The sequence below is a fragment of the Melanostigma gelatinosum genome, assembly GCF_949748355.1.
Source record: "Melanostigma gelatinosum genome assembly, chromosome: 13".
Taxonomy (NCBI): domain Eukaryota; kingdom Metazoa; phylum Chordata; class Actinopteri; order Perciformes; family Zoarcidae; genus Melanostigma; species Melanostigma gelatinosum.
Window position 1 is genome coordinate 9,055,850 of NC_136646.1, and position 2,264 is coordinate 9,058,113.

Here is a 2,264-nt window from a genome sequence, read left to right on the forward strand (position 1 = left end):
AACGACGAAGAGAAATGTTTGTAGTATAATTACAAAAAAAGGAAAAGTGCACTATTATGACAATGATTATTATTGCCTGTGAGAAATACTGACCAATAAACAACAATGGAAATATACACGCGGGTGTTTGAGTTCTGTTGCATTGTGCACTCATGAAGATGTTCAGTCATTATCCGAAACCTGGAATGGAGACAAAATTACTGTTAAATTTCTCCTGGTTGATATAAAGACAAGTGCGGAGAAGTAGCTACCACTGGGTATCTCTGCGCTTGTCTTTATATCAACCAGGAGAAATATGATAAACTGAGAAGGCTACGCGAGGGTCCGCGTGAAGTAACTAGTCAATAGCAATACCAACGTGATATGCTCATTCTACATTAACTATAATAACTATAAATGAACTGTTAAAAAATGTATATCAAATGGAAAATTGCTTATATTTGGTATTTTTGTCATATACAGATATGCAATGATGCTTGCTGGGTAATATGTATGTTGATACTGTGCAATGTCAAGTCTCTATTGGATCATGTGATGAGACAATACGATAGTGTGTGCTTCACGACTGGTAACTAGCTTGCACCAGGGCCCGTCATAATAATAGTGTGCACTGGGGCCCATCGTACCTTACGCCACTGGTGTACGCGTAAAACGCCCGCGTACCGGCAGTTTGTGTGACGGTGCGGACCCGTTCTATGGATGTAAAAACAGAACTTGATACAGTGTCGGAGACGTTGCCTCATTCATTCCTGTGAAGGTTGCGCAGTGCTCGAAGCAAAAAAAATATAGTACAAAATTACCCAGATTGTTACAGACGGCTCTTTCCCAATGTAAATCTATGATTAAAAAAAGAAAATATTTTTGGGGCCCATGGGGTCACGTGACAGACATGGAAGTTGTAATTCTGCCATTTGGCCATTATGTAAAATGTGCTTCAAAGCCTGGTGCTCCCTATGCTTGACCTGTCCGGACCGTGGATGTTGTCCACACGTCCACTATGCTACAAGTGGTTAGCGTAGCAATCTACTGCTGATGTGTAGCCTACCCTGTTTTAGAGTAAAAAGGGGTGGAAAGTGTCCCGTGAATGACCTGAACAGGGACTACTTATGTGATTAGGCATCATAGAGTGGGCCAAGAGTGTCAGGCGTAATATTGGTCAGCCAGTTCCGGTCCGTCAAACCTGTCTAGCTTGGTCATCAGTGGTCCCAATAAATGATAATAGTAATTCATCGGGCAGTAATCTGGACAGAAATTCTGGGATAATATTCTGAGATTAAGTGCATCATGACATCATAATGACAATTCCCAAGCAGGATAATTAAAAGTGAGCTTTTGATTCTCTGAGGTTTATCTTAATTTCATGATTGTATTAAGAGTGTGTCTAGTTTGTGAAACAAGTATGGGTAAGGTGAACAGGGAGGATGTATTCCTGCTCTGTGTTACACCCCTATTTAATATACATCATTTTTTTAAGTGCTGAAAAGACCATGAACATTTTTCAACCAAGATTAGTAAAGGTCACAGTGGGCATGAGCGACATGAGGAAAACCTGCAGGCGTAGGTTGAAATGTTGGAAAGCGGTCAAACCGGCATGTTTTTTTTTAAAGTAGTGTGTGTCATAAGTGGGAGGGTCTCCAATGCTGTCGCTTCCTGAATACAGCTTTGAAAAACGAAGAGGTCTCACTCTGACAGTAACAGAGGGTCCAGAGGACGACGAAAGCAAAGCTTAGCGGAACAAACTGAATTTTGTATTCGATAAATTGCGGTGCAATACAAACCACTTCAATTGTTGTAAAAAAAAAAAAGTATTATTTTTACCTTTTACAAAAAGAAAGATAATTTGGGCAAAATGTTACAAATAATTCTGGCCCAGTATTTAAAACAAAATAATGGCATATACATATATATATATATATATATATATATATATATATATATATATATATATATATATATATATATATAAATATATAAATATAATATTGGCATAGCTACTGCGCATGAGTCAAAGTTAAGGCCTACATTTAAACGGGGACAGATCTTTTCGTCCGCGTGCCTCATCCTCACGCGATCTCTGCCCGCTGGCCGTGGTGAGTTCTCTCCTTGTTGTTGAGTGAAGAAAATCTCGCTTTCTCTGGGTGCGCTCAGCTCGAGAAGAAGGGAGCGGTGCTAACGTCTGAATCAAAGTCCTCACCGACAAAAAACTCCTCTAAAGACACTTCAGGTACATTTTTAATCGTATTTTAATCAACTTTCACGATGCT

The 2,264-nt window shown here is 39.4% G+C and overlaps 1 protein-coding gene across 1 annotated transcript in view; it reads left to right on the forward strand.

Annotated features, from left to right (window-relative positions):
- Nucleotides 1-2,124: 2,124 nt before the first annotated feature.
- The window catches only part of cpt1a2b (carnitine palmitoyltransferase 1A2b), a 34,674-nt gene continuing 34,534 nt past the window's right edge, over nt 2,125-2,264 (forward strand). Inside the window, exon 1 of the mRNA XM_079281120.1 lies at nt 2,125-2,224. The gene's annotated coding sequence lies outside the window, so the exon portion shown is untranslated. The remainder of the gene's footprint in view (nt 2,225-2,264) is intronic.